Raw genomic sequence first — 21,404 nt, forward strand, 5'->3', positions numbered from 1 at the left:
CACTCAGGGGATGTCGGAGAGCTGGTTTCAGCCCAAACCTGCAGGCCAGTCCAAGGGATCCCACTGGTACACAAATTCATGCACCGGGCCTCTAGTATTATCATAAGGAAACATCAGAAAAATCCATGATCTGAAATTGAAGGACATTCGACATACATTAGTTGAACTTCCTCTTCAAAGGATTCAATGTCATGAAAGTCAAGGAAAGACTAAGGACCTGTTCCAGCCTGAAGGAAAAGAGTAGACACTACAGCTCAATGGAACCTATGGATCTGAACAGGGTCTTCATGCTATTCAGACAAGTGGCAAAATTTGAAAAGGATGTGAGGATGAAACTATAGAATGTATTAGTGTGAATTTTCTGATTGTGAAGGTGGTATGGTAGACAAGTGGAATGTACGAAAGGAATAAAGCTGGTGGCACAGTGTAACAATTTACTCTCAAATAGTTCAGGCAACAGAGTTCTTTGAACTAAAACTTGGAACTTTCTGTAATTTTTAGACTCTTTCTAAAAATTCATTCAATAAATGGAAAAGTAGAAAAGCCTTAGGCAAACTTTATTTCCCCACAAGGAAAAATTTTTAAATCTGTGTTTAAAATTGCATAAGTCCAATGCCACGATAACATTTTAATATGGCTAAACAGAAGCCATAGCCTCAGATACCAAAATTATCTCTGTCTAAATCTTTAGGACCAAATATTGTGATAAAATTGGAGTATGTAAATAAATCTATCAACTAGCGTCACTAAAATATGAATGACAAGTTGTTTGCTTTGATGTTGTTTAAAGAGTTGGTATTTGGGCAATTTGAATATGTATAATTCAATAGTGCTGGCTTTCATTTACAAAATTTGCTTAAAACTTACTTAGATGCCCCCAAAAGACCCCAGTTTAAAATAATATATAAATTTTCATCAAACATATGATCAAAAAATTTTTTCTTTAATAAAAGTTCACGTCATGTGTCTAATGGAAAACAAAATGTTATGTAAACAGTACAGTAAATAATTTTTTACTGTTTATGTTTCAGATCATGTAATTTTTCAGCAAAATCTCTTTATATTCTTTTTGTGTTTTCAAAAGTAAATCTTGACATGAACTTGACTGACTGATTGATCCTACAGATCCTACAGGACAAACTCTATAGGATTCAGCTTCAAATTTAGCAGCATCTGGAAAGAAAAAGAATTGTATTCTTTAAACTACAACTAAGTATAAGTGTTAAAAACAATAAAGACTTCTATATCTGGGTACAATACACAACACAAGAGTACTATGAAACATAATTATTAATTCAGTGGTTGCACACTGTATTAATTGGTATCATGGCTAGGTATCAGAGCTTCTGGTTTTCCCCATATTCACCACCATGCACTAAGGTAGTGTGACAAGCACTGGAGTTACAAGATGAAGATGACACAGCCCACCCCTGAACAATCATTTATATATATAAATGGCTAATATGCAAAGTGTCCCCTCAGGAGTTTGACCGGGAGATCGGAAGTTCGAATGCTGCTATGATGTGTGTTGACCACCAGGAGGTGGCGTGGAATGAAGCAAGGCCCCGGCCCGGAGCTGGAAGGCCCCAATCGGCCCTGATTGCCAGCCAAGCCTAAGGACCCTACCTTTGCACAGATTTCGGGCACTGGGCCTCTAGTTTACTGTAAACTGAAAAAACAACAAACAAGCAGACAATTTCACTCAGAGTCATAGATACCACCAACCAATATAACACAGGGCACTATTGGAGCACACAGAGGAGACATCCCAGTTTTGTGTCAATATTGTCAGCTTTTGGTGGAGGTGATATGTAAGTTGATACCTGATGGAAAAAAAAAAAAAAAAAAAAGTATGCCAGAAAGAGAAATGAAGCAGATGCCAGAACTAGGAAGAACATTTGTGGAACTGGAAATGTCTAGTTTAGCTGCTAGAGCAAAGGGGCAGAGCAGCAAATAGAAGGCTGCATTATTTGGCAACAACTAAATGGACTTCAGTGTTTTTACTCCACGCAAAGGCATTTGGAGTTTTCATGAAGGTAAAAGAATGCCAAGTCAATGACTGGAGTTTTGAATATTGCCCCTCAGTTGACAGTTATATGAACTGTAACTGCTTGACAGTATTACTAGATGAGTCTGGTTATGTGGCCTTATATCACTAGTAAAAACATGAGAAGTGATGAAGCCAGTTTTCTGACCATAGTTTCAGTGTGCAGGTCGACAGTCCATGGCAGAGGGAAGGAAGAGAATAGCCAGAAATGAAGAGAGATGCATACTGGTAGACTTCTGAGGTCTTTAAAGAGCCGTAGAACATGATGATTACATGTGGGATAAGTATATTCTTCCTTATATTTCACATTTTTCATTCACATGGAAAAATATTTAATGCAGTATATATTATCCAAACATGCAAACATGGAAACAGATGCCATTTCCTATTCTCAGTTTATTTACAAAATCAATGATATCTAATAAGTTTTGGCAACATACCTTCTCTAGTTAGGGTATCTCCATACTCCTGCCCTGCCATATCTGAAATAGGTCAAATATTATTTTTAGTATTTAAGTTAAATAAGAGACATTATTAGAAGAATGATATATAGCTTGATGTGTCCTTTAAATACTACTTTTAGGGATTGCACAAATAGAAAAATAATCACATAAACAAAATTAATTCATTTAATTTTTGATAATAGAGAGCATGCATATGTAATGCTATTTAGATCAATCTGATAAAAATACGATTATTATTGGTCCATTGAATAACCATAACTTCAGGAAAGTAATATTTGATACCATTGGTTTAAAGAAGTTTAAACAACTCAAGTCATATTTAACACTGAATGCATTACTTTGCGATTCCAAGAAAAACTATTTATAAAAATTTAGGTTTTTATGAGGTTGTTTTATTTTTACTTAAATTGATTTTTCTTTTAAATGATCTTTACATCCCCCTTCAGGCCAGGTGCTGCTAGCCTACACCCCCCCTGAGTTGCCTTTCCCTGCTGGGGGGCGGAGGGAGAGGGCTGACCACATGGGGTTCTGTGCTCGCGGGCATGTTGCTGGGTGGGGGTCTGCTCCTGGGGGCTCCTCAGCTTCTCCTGCCCCTCTTGCCACTCCTTCCTGCTCCCCAGGCCCCAGCCCAGTGGTTGGTCCTGGCACAGCCCAGGCCAAAGCAATGGGGATCCTTCCAGGGTGTACCTGGAGCAGAGGCCTTCGTTGGGGAAGAGGCGGTGTCTGGTGTCTTCCAGGAAACCGGACGGAGCCCGTGGTGACCTCTGGTGACCCTGTTCCCAACGCTCGGGATCCAGAGGCAGCCTGACTCGGGCTGTCATGGATATGCTGGCAAAAGACGGTGTCTGCATTCTAAATCATGGAAAAGCCCATAGGAGAGATAAGTGACTCCGGACTCAAGATATTCAGATGAGTCTGTTGCTTCACATTTTGCCCTTGTCACTGTTTTTTGATGAAGACATCAAAAAACGCTTTAAGGATTCAGAGAAAAAAACCCTTTCCTAAAGAAAAGAGTAAAATTTTCGGAAGAAAAGCTTACAGACGCTCTATTAGATGAAAAAACATGTTCTGTGGGCCGAGAACAAGTAAATAAGGCCTATCATGCATACTGAGAGGTTTGCATTGATAGAGATAATTTAAAGAGAAAATTAGATAAAATGAACAAAGACAACCTGAATGTTTAAAAGTATTGAATGAACAGCAGCAGTCTAAAGAGGTAGAAGTCCTCAGGCTAAGAACAGAGACGGAAACACTGCAGATGATAAGGAATTTAAATCCACCTTCATCAAACTGGGAGGTGGAAAAGCTGAGTTGTGACCTGAAGATCCATGGCTTGGAACAAGAACTAGAACTGATGAAAAAAGAATGTAACTCTCTCAGAATAGAGCCTCAAAAAGCCAAACAAACACATCCATCTCAGGAAGACAATCTGCAGAGCAGAGCTCTCCAAAGACTAAGCATTTCAAGTGATGAAATGCAAAATGCATACTGGGAGCTGAAGGGAGAAATGTCTAATTTGCATCTAGTGACTCAAGTAAGGTTGAACTGAAAACCCCAACTGCCATCAAGAAAGCCTGTGCCCCGTAGGATCCCGTAAGACCTTGGCAAAGACAGCACACAACTGCACTTGACGAATTTCACTGCAACAAACAAAAGACACCCCCCTCTCTCACCAAAGGCAAAACTCTTTGTCTTACCACAGCTTCCCCTTTACCAGGAGATGGAAAGGTTTTATCAGAGAAAGCAGTTCCCCATCATGCACAGATAATGAGAGACCCATTCCTCATGACTGCACAAACTTTCAGGAACATTACTCACATGGCAGAAATTCCCTGGAAGATAATCCCCAAGCCCTCCTAAATCAAGTGAGACAGCATTTGGGGAGACTAAAAATGAAACTTTGCCTTTACCCATCCTGCCACCACCGCATAACTTGGATCAACATAATCAAATCTGCCTTTATAAGAATGAATTCTGAAGAGATCTGTGACTTGGTCATGAAGTTGCTGCACCTCCCCCAAGGCACTCTTGAGAAATTCTTTAATAAACTGAAAGCGGGATTTGATTACACTTTTGCCAAGTTCCTCAATGTACACGTTTGCACATACTGTAACGTATTATGTAGTTGATTTTCCAATAGGAGAGACCAACCCTTCATCTTCACATTCTGCCTAACAATCAGATATATATTACTAACAAATTAATAAACTTGTTTCAAAAAAAATAATAACAAAATGAGCTTTCTATTCTTATACTTTTAGAAAATTAAAAGTTTAAGATACTATGCTATTAATTTTTCAATCTAAAATTACAAAAGTGGTACTGTCATAAAGTCACAAAGTCACATGAAAATTCTACAGGCAAAAAATAACTGAAACTATGCTATTACGACTGAGACATTTCTTTATTCATATGGACAACAAAGGTTTCAGAAAATCTTTGATTTGATTTGAGGAATAAAAAAATCAATATATGGCCCTGGCCGGTTTTCCTCAGTGGTTAGAGCATCAGCCCTTTGACGTAAGGGTTGCAGGTTTGATTCCTGGTCTGGGGCACGTACCAGGGTTGCTCCCTGCCCCCAGTAGGGTTGTATGAGGGAGGCAACCATTAGATATTTCTCTCTCACATGGATGTTTCTTTTCTCTCTCCCCTCCTTCCTCCCTCCTACTCTCTCTGAAAAGCAATGGAAAAAGTATCCTCAGGTGAGGATAATAACAGTAACAAAAATCAATATATAATTCTGTAATTGTAATAACCTTGTTTTCTTTCTAGAAATTAGAGCTACATTTGGAAACAAACAATTATAATTATAGTCTACTTAATAATGAAATGTGTGGGAATACTTCCAATTATATTAAAAGTGTCCTGATCTAGAGTGTTCTTAATAAAACTTTTCTTAAAAAGGTATCTTTTCACTCAATTCCTGAAACAGGGTTTAAAATAGTATACTAAGCATTAAACACTGTGGTGATCATTATCATGTGATACCCAATACCAAATTTCAGGTGTGAAGACAAATTTGATGACTAACATGTTCCTCAGTATTTTTGGAGGCTGTTTCTATTAACACTTATGACAATAGCATGACAGACAGGCCTTATTAAATGGATAATGTGGCAATATTACTAGACAGACTTTGTAAAGTAAATATCTCGATACTAGATAAAGACCAAGGCCTTTATTGAATCAATTTTCTGTCACCATTAATAAAATAGGTATTATGTGACTCACACTTTTACACAACTTGAATTAAGAAACTACCCATGGAACATTATTCTCTGTTCCCCCAAAAGCTCCTTTCCTAAATATTTATTTCTGTGATGTTTATGCTTATTTCTAGGTGAGGACTTTGTCCAGACGGTGGAAGGAGCTTGAAGTTCCAACATTAATAAGGAGAACACATCTGCCATGTTATTCCTATTGTGTCATTTTCAACAATATAAAAAGGTGAAAAAAGTATATACATTAAAACAATGTATCAGCAACATTCAAATCAAAGGATTTGTCATTAAAAGGATTTTTCTCAGAACTGGTAGTTCCCAAACTCTCTCCCATAGGAATCTGTTTCCCCTGTGGACACCTGCAGGATTGCAGAGCTTCAGAGTCTCCATCCCCCCTTAGTTAGGCAGCTCGATTTGTCTGCATTATATAAAACATTTTCATGCAAATTCTAAAAATAAAATTTCTAGTCTAAAAAAATATTTAAGGTATGAAAATCACTTATTTTTTTTAATTTTTTATCAAGCATATATATGTCATAATTCATGGAAAGTTCCATAGATTTCTGCTTTCATACAAAAAGCATAGTGAATGTAAATATGAGCAAATTGGGAGACCAAGATGGCGGCATAGGTAAACACCAGAAATTGCTGCCTTGCACAACCACTTCAAAAATATAACTAAAAGACAAAAAGGACATCATCCAGAACCACAGGAAGGCTGGCTGAGTGGAAATTCTACAACTAGAAGGAAAGAGAAAAGCACACTGAGACTCAGAGGAGGTGCGGAAGTAAAGTGCAGAGGTACGGAGGCGCACTCGAAAAGGCCAGGCAACTGAGGACATGGTTGTCTTTTTTATTCGGGAGAAGTCACAAGCTCCCAATGCTCTGAACTCCAGTTCTGGGCGAGTCTTTGGGGACCCGGATTCATACAGGGAGAAACTGGACTGTCTGCATCAGTTGGAACTCAGGGCGACTGTCTCTCAGAGGTGCTTGAAGTGATTACCGCGGGACACTGAGACGCGGTGCCGCTTAGGGTAGGACTGAGTAGCAGCCATAGCTGCTTGCTCCACCCTGTTGAACCCCCGAGACCCTGCCCCACCCAAGCTGTGTGCAGAGGCATTTGCATATGAAAGGCCTAGCCCTTTGCAATCTGAAAATTACCTAACAAACTGCAGCTTGGTCAGAGAGACCCAGAACTTCCAAAAGAAGGCCCAAGGCCCCACAGAAGCTTGCATTGTTTCACAGCTGGGCCTCATCTGGGCACCTCCAAACCCCAAACAAAGAAGAGGAATCTGCAGATCTCTCCATAGCTCCTGCTGGGTAGCCTCAGGAAGAGGCTAAATTAGCACCTCCTTAGAGATCCAAGAGCCAGTGTACCCAGTGCTCAGATTGGGAGCATCCAGATTACAACTCCTCAGATCCATAAGGGACACACTCAGGGGGCAGACTCAGTGAGCACCAAAGCCCCACTGAAGCAAGTCTTGCCCCAGAGGGGTGTCTCAAGCACAAAAGTTCTCCCACTGCAGACACAGCTGATTCTCACAGCCAACTGGCCTGGAGGTCAATTCCTCCAAGTGATATCTACAACAATCAAGGCTTAACTACAACAAGACAGTGCACAAAACCCAGAAAGGGGTGCACCAAGAGTGTCCACCTCAGGTAACTGGGGAGGCTGAGCCACTGGGCCCTATAGGACACCTAGCACAGAAAGCCACTCTATCAACACAGGGAAGCATATAAAATGCGGAGACAAAGAAACAGGTCACATGACAGAAATGGTGGAAAGCAAACGACTGGATATAGAGTTCAAAACCACGGATATAAGGTTACTCAAGAATCTTCTAGAAAGTGCCAATAAATTTAGTGAGACCCTCAAGAAATCTAGTGAGACCCTCGAGGTTATGAAAAAGGACCAACTAGAAATTAAGCATACACTGACTGAAATAAAGAATATTATACGGAGTTCCAACAGCAGACTAGAGGATTGCAAGAATCAAGTCAAGGATTAGAAATACAAAGAAGCAAAAAACACCCAACCGGAAAAACAAACAAAAAAAAGAATCCAAAAATATGAAGATAGTGTAAGGAGCCTCTGGGACAACTTCAAGCGTACCAACATCTGAATTATGGGGTTGCCAGAAGAAGAGAGAGAGAAATATATTGAAACCCTATTTGAAGATATCATGTCAGAAAATTTCCCCTACCTGGTGAAAGAAATAGACTTACAAGTCCAGGAAGCACAGAGAACCCCAAACAAAAGGAATCAAAGAGGACCACACCAAGACACATCATAATTAAAATGCCAAGAGCAAAAGACAGAGATAGAATCTTAAAAGCAAGAGAAAAACCGTCAGTTACCTAAGAGGGAGTACCCATATGACTCTCAGCTGATTTCTCAACAGAAACTATGCAGGCCAGAAGGGAGTGGCAAGAAATATTCAAAGTGATGAATAGCAAGAACCTACAACCAAGATTACTTTACCCAGAAAAGCTATCATTCAGAATTGAAGGTCAGATAAAGAGTTTCACAGACAAGAAAAAGTTAAAGGAGTTCATCACCACCAAACCAGTATTATATGAAATGCTGAAAGGTATCCTTTAAGAAGAGGAAGAAGAAGAAAAACGTAAAGATACAAATTATGAACAACAAATACACATCTATCAACAAGTGAATCTAAAAATCAAGTGAATAAATAATCTGATGAACCGAATAAATGGTGAATATAATGGAATCAGGGGCATAGAAAGGGAGTGGACTGACAATTCTTGGAGGGAAAGGGGTGTGAGGGGTGTGGGAAGAGACTGTACAAAAATTGTACACCTATGGATGTGGACAGTGGTGGGGGTAAGGGCAGAGAGTGGGGTGGGAACTGGGTGGAGGAGAGCTATGGGGGGACAAAAGAGGAACAAATGTAATAATCTGAAAAATAAATATTTAATTAAAAAATATTGTAATAATTATGTATGGTGCCAGGGGGTGCCAGACTTATGGGGTGATCACTTTGTAAGTTATATAAATGTCTATTCACTATGTTGTACACCTGAAACTAATATAATATTCAATGTGAAATGTAATTTAAAAATAAAGTCACAAAAACATCAAAAAAATATGCACAAACTGCTAGGATTTGGAATTGGTATATCTTCCCTCATGCTCTGTTTCTTTCTTGTATTTCTTGCTAATGTCAGTTTGTCTATCATTAGCAGCCAGTCTTTTCTACCTCCCCTTAATTGTCATTTCTAATATGTTAGTAATTGAGAAACCAGATAAGCAAACTTTGAAACTTTGGCTCCAAATACACAATTCTGCTTGAAGGCTTTAATGTCCCCTGAATAAACTGCACAATTTTTAATGTTTTATTTTGTAGCAGCTCTTTTGGTTACTCAGAGTTTCATTTACTTTCTGGTTCCTGTCTCTCTTTTGGACAGTGGAGGACTTGTTGCAGGCGTATAAGCATAACCAATGAAAATCACTGACTTAGTCCAAGTTTCTAATTTGTCCTAAGAGGCAACAAAAGCTCAGAGAGATTACAGGTTGCCTGAGGTCAGAAAACCAATTAGCTGCAGGCCCAAAGTGGGCTCTAAGGCCTAAGGTTCTGTGCCAGCTCCTTCCTCATATTCATGGAAAAATAAACAAAACTTTAACTATAACTCAGAGAAAATGAATCTGTAAAACTGTCATGTAGCTCAATAACGTTTTAGCATGAGACACAAAATAATAGCGTTGTAACTCAACTATCAATTTTTAAGCAATGAGTAAAAATATAGGAACAGAAATTAATATCATATATCCTATTTGTAGTAGTCATTACACTCAATTTATAAAGCACAGATTATTTAGCCACAGGACAAGAAACGTGAAGGAGAAAATCTTTAGTTAAATTAAGGAAATTCTTCCTTAAAGGAACTATCCATTCCCTCCAAATAAAACTTGGTTTACCAAAATCAACCAACAAATGAATTATCTGTGTTGGGGGTTATCTATAGCAAAATTTAAAACACAAAACAGATTTCTCTTTACTGTTTGGCATGCTTCTGCCCAACCTCTTTCATCCTTAGTTGGTCTGTACACAAGACATGAGCTTAATTTCCATTATGACTTAACCCCATCAGAAATCATAGGAGCACCTTCACTTCTCTGCCCTCCAGTCTCCACATGAGGCCTTACCTCTCTCTACCTTCCTCATGAGGGGACAGAAGAGTTATCTGGTGTGTGCACTTGAGAGAAGGAACTGAAGATGCTTGCTTAGCTCAAAGCACTTCTTTGAAAAGACATGGCTGCCCACAGTCACATGAACTTGGGTCTGCTCTCATCTCTGCAGGGAGCAGCCTGCCCAGGGACAGGTGTCAGGTATTTCTTCCCTCCACTCACAACTGGGTGTGAAACTGCCTGATTTGGGATGAGTGTTCAGAAGCCCTGTGACCCCACATCTAAACCACATTTTCCAATTCCTTACTATGTGTGAGTAACCAAGCTAGTAAGTCCATCTCCATCTGCCTGACGCTATGATCCAATCTCAAAAAGGAAGCAGGGCTGTCATTTGCCATCTACTCCAGCACAGCTCCAACAAGAAAGATGACTACTCTACACTTACAGAAATGTCTTCTCCTTCCTTGACTTTATACTTAATGTACATTGTTCAAATCAACCCCCTTTTAAAGAGGAAAAGTTATATTTTTGAAAGAAAAATGCAGAGAAGCCAACAACAGCAGCAAAACACAAAAAATGCAAGCAAATATATGCTCATTCATTTAACACTAATTTATTGATAGGCTACCATTCTATTACATTTGATATTACAGGTTGAAAAATAATGTTGCCTTCTCTTTTTGAGACCAATTGATACACATATACAAATGACACACACATCTACATTCCCAGGTGTGATATATGGTCAGTAACTATTGATATTTTTAAGTTAAATTTTGGTATCATCCTTATTTTAAATGTTATAAAAATAAATGTAATATAAAATAATAAAATCAAGTGCATTTGCACATTTAAACTATAGCAATTCATTATCTAATTGTAAAAAGGTTAATGTGAGAAGGAAATACATTATCAGTTTGTAAATATCAAAAACATGTATTTTATTGCAGAAAAAAAAGAACCAAGGAAAAATTTGCTAATCAAGGAGCTGAAAAGTTAAGTACAGAGAAAAATGAATGGAAAAAAAGCATAGAAAGAAGTTGAGCAATTATCGGTTGTCTTTAAAAGATAAAACGACTACAGGGCAATTATGTAAGTGGACAAAATAAAGTGAAGACATGAGGAATTATATAGAGCATATAATTGATGTGATAAACAAGATTGTTAAGCTCTGTTTCTGCCTTCTGAGAAACCAGCATCACCACTGTGAGAGTTTGAAAAGAGGTAAAATTCAGAGTAGAAAGGCACTGCCTTGTTGATGTAAACATGTGGTCTGTGTTTCGTGGGGAAGTACTGAGACTAACATTTTGTGGAGACACAATGTTCTGTCTGCCATGTACAAAGCTAAAGTCTTAGGAATAGTAACTGTTTTAGCTTTCATGTATTTGTATAGCAAGAGTTGTTAACTGAATACACATTTGAGAAATAGAAAAAATTATTTACATAAATTATTAGAGTTCTAATGTTTTCTGAAAGTCTTAGAAATGAACCAAAAGTCCAAAATCAATCAATGTAAAATTGAGTCTCCCTATTTAACACAGATTGAAAGGACAATGAGGAACTATGTGACATGCATTGTGTTAGGAACACAAATATTGAAAAACAGTTGAATATAAAAAATTTTGAAATCAGAGAAATTCTATCTGTTATAAAATTGTCGGGAATAAATTTTTAAGTTTTCAGTTCTAATAAAATTCCACGTGCAAGAAAATGTAGTGATACATCTGTTCAAGCTAATTTTAACTTTTGTAATTTATCATAATAAACTAAATAACAGAGTTAAATAAAACTGTGAAATCACTTCTGATGTATTTTACAAACATCCAGAATTAAACTAGAATGTGAAAACTAATGGTGAGAATTAACAAATCAAATATGTAGCAAGCTATACCAGTACAATGGAATCAATTGGGCAAGGCTCACCTCCATGTAATGACGACAAAGGCAACAAATCTAAATATCATGAACGTGAAGAGAACTGAAATCACAGATTGGAGCGATACTTTGGGTGGGGGGGTGGCAGGCGGGGGGTGGGGGGAAGCTCAGCTCCACCTGCACCCTCTCCAATCTGGGAGCCCTCAGGGGAGCCCTCTCTAATCCGGGAGTTTCTGTCTGTCTTTGCAATCATATGAGCGAAATGTCTGAGACCCCCAATCCAGTTTGGTTTGTTGCTCACAGATTAATAGAGGCATTTTTTTTTCTTTGCTTCATTGGTGATTTCCAGGAAGTTTTAGGATATCTTCCCTTTAATTTTTCCTAGACACTCTGATTTTACATATGTCTCTCACTTTTGCTTTCCCTCCATCCCCAACCTCAACAGTAACTTGCTCTAGGCTCACTTTGCTTTAGTGTAGCGGTTCTCAACCTGTGGGTTGCGACCCCTTTGGCGGTCGAACGACCCTTTCACAGGGGTCACCTAAGACCATCCTGCATACCAGATATTTACATTACAATTCATAACAGTAGCAACATTACAGTTATGAAGTAGCAACGAAAATAATTTTGTGGCTCTCTCTGCTTCCTGCTGCTGCGTCGGCAAGGTGGGGGAGCCGAGCTAGCTCGAATAAAGACTCTTATGCTTTTGCATCGGACTGGCTGGCTCCCTGATGTGGTTTCTTGGGGATCCTGAAATCTGGGCATAACAAAATGAGCTCATAAGGATTTATTTAAAAATTGACTGATTTACCTTTCATTGAAAATCTATGATATGTTCTAAATACACACCAGTAATATTGTATTCATTACTATCAGAATCATTTTTATATCTAGAAAATTAATTATTTACATTGATTTTAAGTTCAAAGCTATAATATGAAAGATTAAGAATCTTCCACAAAATGTTTTTTTCTCTGTTAGTGTTTAATGAAGTCCAAACAGTTCAATAAACATTTGCTAAAGTGAATGAAAAAAAAAAGAAAATAATTTTGTGGTTGGGTCACAGCATGAGGAACTGTATTTAAAGGGCCAGCAGGTTGAGAACTACTGCTCTAGTCTCTAGAAGAACTAGGATTCCTAGCATTCCTGGTGCTCCCTGCACTCTGGGCTTCCACTTCAGGTCCTGGGGCTGCCACCAAAACTACTATTCCCAGAATTCCTGGTGCTCCCCAGGTTCTGGGTTTTCCCCAACTGAGGGAGCCACATCCCCCCAAGCTGCGGGCTCCCCAGTAATTTGCTCTGTGTATGCAAATTACCCACCAACTTTGTCAGGTTAATTTGCATACTCACTCTTCATTGACTGGTGGGCGTGGCTGGTGGTGGTGGCTTGTGAGCAGGGCTTTCGCTTAGCAGAGGAATGACTAATTTGCATGTTTCCCTTTTATTATATAAGACTAGTAGCCCGATGCACAAAATTCATGCACTGGGATGGGGTGGGGGGAAAGGGGCTCCTCAGTCTGGCCTTCACCCTCTCCAATCTGAGACCCCTCAGGAAATGTCCATATGTCCTGTTTATGCCCACACTTTTAACAGATAACAGCTCCATTGTTGTTTCTTTCTTATGCTTAAAACCATTGGAATTAGTAGGTATTCAAAGTGTGTATACATTTTGGGGGGACACCCTGTATATCTCTAGTCAGCAGTGAAAGAAACTAACAGCAGATTTGGAAACCCCAGACAGGGAACCTTGCTCACTCCCCACATGTCTCCCCACTTCACTTTCCACCTTCGTGGGCAGCAGGAGAATCAACGTTTTCTCTCATTAATTCAGAAAAGCACGTCCTGTCATCTGCTGCCTGGCAGGAGTGCACTAGGCCCCAAGCAAGCGAGGCTCCCTCAGGGCAGCCTTCGCTTATGGGTGCTGGCACCCAAAGTGCACATTCCTCCTCTATAGTCGCCCCGACTATCCCACTGTTTCACTGAGAGGATGGAATTCCTCTCCGCCTCTGGGCTCTTGATCTTGAACGCTGACCGAAGGCACCTCAGAGAGGGCCACCCGCACCCACCAGGTGTGTCTATCTGCACCTGCTCCTGCCTCAGCACCTGCATTAACCCCCCAGAGGTGATCTCGTAGCTGCACTGGCCTCCATGGGAACAGGGCATCACCACTCCACCCTCTCACTGTCATCTCACAGGTGCCCGCCCTCAGCACCCAGAACACCCAGACACTCTCCAAAGGACGTGAGTGCATCAGCGGGGATGTGTGCACATTCTGTGGGGGTGTTAGGCATGCCAGGTTGATGGAAGTGCGGTGGAGAGGGGGGGGAACTTGTGCACGCCTTGGTTTGCAACTGTTGCAGACGTGGGAGGGTGACAGTGTGCTGGGGGATGTTTGCACGCCAGGGGGGGATGTGCACATGGGAGGCCTCTGGCTTTGCAGATCCACAAACCCCTGTGGTGTGGCCAGGAGGACGTCAGTTTGGCCCGCCACGGTGGCTGTCCCTGCGATCCTGCACCTTCTGGGCCAGGAGGAGGATCTTGCACAGCCCCTCCTGGGGGCCTGCGGGCACTACTTTAGCTCAGCCTGTAGGGTCTGCTTGGCGTACTCACAGCTGTCACCACCGCCATGTGTGGAGTACAGGCCGCCCTTCGCCTGCCTGTCTCCCCTGTCCGGAGGCTCTTTGCGCTGCTCACCTGCCCAGAGTGACTGGGGCTGGGCGGAAGCCAGGCGTCCTGCCCTGCCCAACCCTGGCCCACCCGCCCCTGTGTGAGCTGCCCTTCGCCAGGAAGGGTCATGGATCCGGGTCCCAGGACTTCGGACAGCCTCAAGCACTGCCCCCGCCTGGCAGGGTCACAGATACGGTCCTGGGACTGCAAACAGCCTCAAGCACTGCCGCCCGCCCTCCAGGTCACAGATCCAGGTTCCAGGACCACGGACAGCCTCAAGTGCAGTCCCCCGCCCAACAGGGTCACAGATCCATGTCTTGGTCCCATGGACAGCCTCTCGTGGTGCCCCCTGCCTGGCAGATCATGGATCCGGGTCCCAGACCATGGACAGCCTCAAGCACTGACCCCTGCCCAACAGGGTCACAGATCCGGGTCCGGACTGCGGACAGCCTCGCCCCCTGCCGCCTGCAGACAGCCTCAAGCACTGACCCCCGCCCAGCAGGGTCACAGATCTGGGTCCGGACTTCGGACAGCCTTGCCCGCTGCTGCCCACCTTGAGTATGCAAATTAGCCGCCATCTTGTTGCTTCAGAGTGGGGGTCCCCACTGGGGTGCCTGGCCAGCCTGGATGAGGGGATGATGGCTGTTTGCAGCTGGTCACATCCCCTTCAGGGTGGGGGTCCCCACTGCGGTGCCTGGCCAGTCTGGGTGAGGGGCTGAGGGCCATTTTCAGGCTGGTGGGCTATTGAAGCTCCCAACCTCTCCTTTTCTTTTCTTTTCTTTTTTTTATTCTGGGATTTATTTACCTTCTATGGCTGTCACTGGAGCTGAGATCCAGCTTTAGCTCCGAGGCTTGGCTCCAGTTTGCGGCCTCAGCTACTGAAAGCAGGAATCTAGGGTTTGTTTGGTTCTATAATTGCAACATTGTTTCAGTCCTGCTGCTTCAGCTCTGATGGCTGAAAGCAGGTTCTGGGTTTTCTTTAGCTTCTATAATTGCAACAGTGTTTTTTAAACTGCAGCTCAGAGGCCGGCAAGGCAGGCGGGGAACCTTGGCTTCCTCCATCACTGGAGCACAAGCCTCCTGTTCACTTCAGCTGCTTGGCTGCCGGCTGCCATCTTGGTTGGCAGTCAATTTGCATATCACCCTGATTAGCCAATGGGAAGCATGTCGGAGGTATGGTTAATTACCATGCTTGTCTATTATTAGATAGGATTGTCCTTAAAGTTAGAAAAACAATGCCGAATAAGACAGAGCACTACAGTAGTTATAGTTCAAAATGCTTAAAGTTTGCAAATAAAGGGGATTGATAAACACATTCAATATTGATGTATTTGTAACATTTATTCTTTAGAATCATAGTTCAATAATCTTTAGAAGTCTGTTTGTTTTATAATACCCTATCCCCAAACCCACCCCTTTCTATTATTTTAGGCATGTTACCATCTCTCATAGAATTAGTTTTTTTCCTAATGGCAATAATTACCTTCCCAGTGACTCTACAAGGCACCTTCTTTCCACAAGTCTGAGAATTTTGTAAACCCCAACTGCTATAGAAATTTGGCGGCCTATCTCTATATCTTGATAGATTGGTGCTTCAGACTCTCTCTTCCTGAGTCTAGCATGATTTGGCAAACCAATGCCCCTCAGGGAAACTATGTATACCTTGAAACTACAATGTTAAGTTTAAAATCAACTATTTTTTTCAATTTATATAGAAATACTAAGAGTAAGCACCTCATTCCTCCCAAAATATGAAACAAAAACATTTCCATAAATATCTTCCCTTGCATTGCTTCTGCATTTACATTCTTTTCCCTCTTCATTTTGCAAAATGAGACATTTTCTGATTTTCTGGTGAGGACATTTCAAGTCTGCATCATAGTTTTGCTTAACAATTTACAAAAGCATTTGATTTTTTTTTGTACCAGTAGCCCAGTTTTACAAATTTGTAACAACTGAGACTGTATTTGGCCTAAAGGCTGTCTAGAAATTCTTAGCTTTGCTCTTCTATGTTGTGTTATGATGAAGCAAACTAAGAAAAAGAGGTTGAAGTCTCATTTAGCACAGGCCTGTGCTACCTTTCCTTGCATGAAAAACACCATAAAAAATAATTAAAACAATAAACCATCGTGCATTGATTAAAATGGGTATTCAGTGTGTGACGTCAGCATCATGACAAAGTGTGTCTCCTCTTAAATCTACAACAAGTGGAACATCTAGAACCCAACAAAGGCACCTCTACTCACCTCGATAGTGGGCGTCTTGGGATGTGCAGGAGAGGCAGGATGGAGAGAGGAGCAGGGACAGGCCCCTACTGCAGTTCTCCAAGGACACAGCTGAACTTACAGCCCTTGCAAACACAGTACTGGTGGGGGAGGCAGGGTGCAGTGCCCACACCACTGCCCAGTAGGAGTCCCTCTCCTCCCCAAATCCAGATCCCTCCCCAGCTGCAGCTGTGCTCACACCACCACAGACCAGTAGCAGCAGCAGAGCCAAGTTTCCAGCCTCCAGGACACAGCACAGTGCTGCCAGTAGCCAAAGGGAATGAGGCAGCAGCTCAATGGGCTCACAAACTGGCTCCCCTCAACTGGCCACACCCACACGTACCACCATGGGGTGCCCTGAGGCCCACGTGACCAGGATACAGCATTGGCACCCACCACCCTAGTTACCCAGGCTGCCACTCCCATGTCCAAGGGTAAGCCTCAAACACCTTGACTCACTGCACACCCTCCCCAAGCTTCAGTAGTACAGGTAAGAGAAAAGAAAAACTGCACTATAAGACCATCTACTGGAAAACAAAAGAAAGACCTGAAATTATCAACCTGCTGAATTGTGAAAATCACAACATTCCTAAGAAAAGTGTTCAGCACTTCAAATGTGCCAGCAGAGGAACAACCCATCAAGCAGCCTGGACCAGCCTGAACACTAACACAGAAAGAAAATGATAATTCTCCAGAAGGAAACTCAGAATACTGGACGATTGTGATCTAAATGAACAGATAAATCAAAATAGCAAAATAGTCATGAAGGAACTCAGCGACATACAAGAAAACTCAAAATCAGTTCAACAAGCTCAGGAATGAAATGAATGAACAGAAGGAGTACTTTACCAAACAGATGAGAAGGATAAAAAAGAACCAAACAGAAATTCTGCTGCTGAAGAAGTCAATAATAAGATGAAGAAGGAATATTTTAATAGCACTGATACACAATGAAAGCTAGTTGCTATTTCAAGACTCCCTATCATTGCCATCTTAGTCATCAATCATTCAAGTGCTGTCCAGATAAACAGACATAAGTACACTTCATTTAAAAATTCAAATATTAATACATAAATTTAAAAATAAAAATTCAAATATTTGCTAAATTTAACTATTTTATGAATGACAGCTGCTCAGCAAGACGTTTTACAACAATTGGAATAAAAATGTTGAAGTAAATAGCAATTAACACTGCACTTTGACCTAAGAAGATGACAAACATTTTCACTTAAAGAGAGAAATTTAACCTTTTAGTGCTACAAGTTATTTAATTCATTAAAATGATTTATCTCCATTTCATTTAAGTAGCAAACATCCATAAATGGTTAAATATTTAGATGTCAATCATTCACTTATGGTTAGGGGTGGAAAAGTTGGGGTTCAGCAAAACTTAAAAATGGTTATGAGCCATCACCAATTTAAAATCCATTAGAAAGTAAGCTAAAGCATCTCCAAGTACACCACTGGTTATTAGACAAGAATATATAATTTCTAAAATCAAATTGACATGCAGCTTTTTAAGAAGTTTAAAATGTGTCACTTTAGGCATAGTAATTGAATAAAGTTAATGATAGGTATCTCTTGCAAATGAGACATCCAGGGACTTAAAAGTGATTATAAAATTTCTGTCTCCTTTCTACATTAGCACACAAATTAAGACTTTTTATTAGTAATTTCACCAAATGAAACACAAGAATTATATCAGAAATCTGAAACCAGAAATCTGAAACGCAAGAGGAAAAAAGATAATATAACTAACCTGTGGTAAGTTGAAGTGCATGGACTTGAGGTAGGAATCCCCAAGTTTTCTCTTGGAATGGAATTTCTCTTGCTGAGCTGTTTCTCCCAGAAAAGTTTGTTGCTGACTTCTGCTAGCTTCTCCTTAATCCTAGGAAAACTGTAAACAACAAATGCTTAGTATTTTATTTTTCTCTAAGTGACTTGCAATTGTTTAAAGTAGCCAGGACGGTAAGTGGAATTGCCCATTAAATAGCATTTTCGCAATGAAAACGTGTCAGAGAAGATCTGCTCTATTCAAGTACAGGTTCTTAATTTTTCTAAAAAAGTACTTATGTTTCCAGGCAGTGGGGGGAGGGGGTTCCTAACTAAGTACTTAATCCACAGTGGGGAGGCTATCAGTGATGCAGACGGCTTATCAGGTGATACTTGCTGCCTTTGAAAGGGCTGTACTTACAAGACCTTTTAAGATGCCCTTGGACGTACTTAGTAGCCTCTTTAGAGATTAAAAAAAAAACCCTCAAAGACATTGTCAAGCATTTGCCTTCACCACCCTTGTACAATACTCTTATTACCTTGGAGATATTAATCATTTAACACCCAGGCATTATTTAGAACAACAACCTGTAAGGGAGAACAAGATATCCTGGCTGGTGATCAAATGAATGAAAACAGCTCTAGAGGCCATCTGTCTATATTATAAAAGGCCCGTGGCCATAATGCTGGAACGCCAGAACAACCAAACAACCCATCACGAGAAGGTGCATGGAGCACCTCTCAGTCTCTGCCCCCAGCCCGCCAGCCGTCAGCCAGAGTCGGGGTCTGAGGCCTGTGGGGCAGAGGCAGTGAGCTACTCTCACACGGTGGGCCTGGGGTCCTGCCGGCATGGCGGGTCTGGGTTTTGTGTGATTTTGCTTGCTGGGCTTCTAGTTATGCAAAGTGTCTCCTTGGGAGTTCAACCAAAGACAGGGCATTTGATCACTTGCTATGATGTGTGCTGACCACCAGGGGGTGGTGAGGAATGAAGGGAGGCCCAGGCTGGCAGCCCAAAAGCCCTGATAGGCTCTCATCGCTGGCCAGGCCTAGGGACCCGATCTGTGCACCAATTTCATGCACTGGGCCTCTAGTCTATTGATAATAACAAAGTTCACAATCAAGAAAGTAAATATACCAAGTACCAGAATGTGTTGGAGTAACTTAACCCTTTGTGTTTAAGTTTTTATCTTAACTATTTCTATTTAGGGGGCTTCTGACAAGAAATTATACTAATAAAAAAGTAATATGCTAATTAGACCGGAGACTTCTGAAGACCTTCGGACAAAGCCAGAGGCTTGGCTAGCCTGCAAACCGCCCCCAAATGGCTTTCAGCCCCTCACCCAGGCTGGCCATGCTCCCCCAGCGGGGACCCCCACCCCGATGAGGGCATGGCCACCCTGCAAATGGCTTTCAGCCCCTCACCCAGGCTGGCCATGCCCTCCAGTGAAGTCCCCCACCCTGATGGGGGCATGGCTGGCCTGCAAACCACCCCAGCCACTCACCCAGGCTGGCCACCCCCTAAAGGTGACCCATATCCTGATCTGAGACCCCCTTCAGGGCAGACCAACCAGCCCCAACCAATGCACCAGGCCTCTTTCTATATTAATAAAAGGGTAATACGCTAATTAGACCAGGAGACCTTCTGGATGTCTGTCCGGACAGAGTCATAGTGGCGGGGCCAAGACAGAGGTGGTTAGGGCCAATCAGGCCAAAAGGGGAGGGCAGTTGGGGTTATCAGGCTGGTGGGGGGACAGCTGAGGTCGAGCAGGCCGGCAGACAGAGTGGTTAGGGGCTATCAGTCAGGCAGGCAGGTGAGCAGTTAGGAGCCAGCGGTCCCAGATTGCGAGAGGGTTATCTGACTGCCCATTTAGGCCCGATCCCTGTCGGGATTTCCCACAGGGATCAAGCCTAAACTGGCAGTCGGACATCCCCCAATGGGTTCCCAGATTGGAGAGGGTGCAGGCTGGGCTGAGGGATAACCCCTCCTCCCCGTGCACTAATTTCGTGCACTGGGCCACTAGTTTATAATAATATCGCTGTTTAAATTTTAGAGCTTCAAGACACTCAGCTTAAAGACTAGTAGTAGACCCAGATAACTACATGGAAATATTAAGTGGGGAAAATAAAGGCAGGTAAAAGCAAAAAAGGGGGAGAGATGAAACCATCTTAGAGGGACATTTGAAAGGTAAGTTTATTTACTAACATCTTCCAAAGTTAAACGACCTAGTTGGCTTTCACGCCCTACTAATCTATGAACCTGGCCCAATAGTAACTATGTTTAAAGTTTAGAGGCTAATTAATGAATTAAATTTATTTTCTCTGATTCTGCATTTGACTTACTCAGTTAGCTGATTTTCCAGTAACTTTCTGCCTTCCAATTCTTCTTGGTAGAGTCGCACATATTTTTTCAATTCTCTTTCGATATCATCTTGAGAAGTTTGCACTTTAGAGATTTCTGATTCCAATTCTTTATTTCTGAGTTCCAAGTGACTTGTTGAAGCCTGATCATTTATCATCTGCTCTGACGTTTCTTGAGATGCTCTTTGTCTCTACAACAAATAAAAAGGATACATTCTTAAAGTAATTATAAGCTGAACACTTATATTTGTTTTCTTTAGTTTTAGTCATCAACTCAGAGATCAGCTTTAAGTGTGAAAAAAGCTGAAATTTAAAATAGTTATCATCAATGTCCACTGAATTAAATCTGAGTTATAAAGTTTATCATTCTTCTATTAGTACTCATGTAATCTGATAATTCAAAGAATAATATATCAGTATAAGATATTAAAAGTTAAAAAATATAACTTAATTCAAGAGTATGGTACAATTTTGAAATCACGTTTTTTACCTTTTCTTCCTAATAGTCTTATTTTACATCAACTGGTCTTAAAACTGAAATGAAGGATCATTTGGAAAGATCAATTTAGTGATAATGTTGGAAAC

At 41.3% G+C, this 21,404-nt stretch overlaps 1 pseudogene; it reads left to right on the forward strand.

The window, feature by feature from the left end:
* The first annotated feature begins 3,330 nt into the window (after positions 1–3,330).
* LOC102433555 lies at positions 3,331–4,489 on the forward strand (annotated as a pseudogene).
* Positions 4,490–21,404: the final 16,915 nt, after the last annotated feature.

The sequence above is a fragment of the Myotis lucifugus genome, unplaced genomic scaffold (genome assembly GCF_000147115.1).
Source record: "Myotis lucifugus unplaced genomic scaffold, Myoluc2.0 scaffold_1204, whole genome shotgun sequence".
NCBI classification, from domain to species: domain Eukaryota; kingdom Metazoa; phylum Chordata; class Mammalia; order Chiroptera; family Vespertilionidae; genus Myotis; species Myotis lucifugus.